This window comes from Myotis brandtii, unplaced genomic scaffold, assembly GCF_000412655.1.
Source record: "Myotis brandtii unplaced genomic scaffold, ASM41265v1 scaffold619, whole genome shotgun sequence".
Taxonomy (NCBI): Eukaryota; Metazoa; Chordata; class Mammalia; order Chiroptera; family Vespertilionidae; genus Myotis; species Myotis brandtii.
In genome coordinates this window covers 337,314-337,974 of record NW_005370361.1, presented here as the reverse complement: position 1 = coordinate 337,974, position 661 = coordinate 337,314, and the positions used below count along the sequence as shown (strand labels likewise).

General features: G+C 39.0%; 1 protein-coding gene across 2 annotated transcripts in view; it reads right to left on the bottom strand.

Moving 5' to 3' along the window:
- VSTM1 (V-set and transmembrane domain containing 1) overlaps positions 1-661 on the bottom strand; it is a 17,253-nt gene that overhangs the window by 4,708 nt on the left and 11,884 nt on the right. The gene's annotated exons all lie outside the window — the stretch shown is intronic.

The following is a 661-nucleotide window of genomic DNA, read 5'->3' as shown; positions in this document are numbered from 1 at the left end:
AGAATAGTCATGGGGGTACAGCATAGGGAATATAGTGAATAATATTGTGCTAACTGTGGATGGTGCCAGGTGGGCACTGGACTTATCAGGATGATCACTTTGTAAGGTATATGAATGTCTAACCACTATACTGCACACCTGAAACTAACATGTCAACTGAAATAAAAATTTTTTTTACCTTTTTAGAAAAACACATGGAGCTGCCACTTCAGAGTAGGAATGTCTCAGTGCTTTAAGTATTTTTAAATATACATACATATATTTAAATATATAAATATATATGACTGGCCAGATTATTATGACTACCCCATCCGTATTTCATTGACACTTCCAAAAATACTGAATATTGAAAACTTCCTAAGCAAATACTCTCAAGGTTTTATTATTATTATTTGCATAATTAATTCACTTCATTGTACTGATGGGGTGGGGTGGTCATAATAATCTGGCCACTCAGCGTGTGTGTGTGTGCGTGTGCGTGCGTGCATGTGTGTATGTGTGTGTGTATATATACAGTGGGGCCTTGACTTACGAGTGTCCCGATTAACGAGTTTTTCGAGATACGAGCCATCTCTCGGCCGATTTTTTGCTTTGAGTTGCGAGCTAAAATTTGGGTTACGAGCCAGCTTCAGATACCCCACCGCTAGTTGGCGCAGCGAAC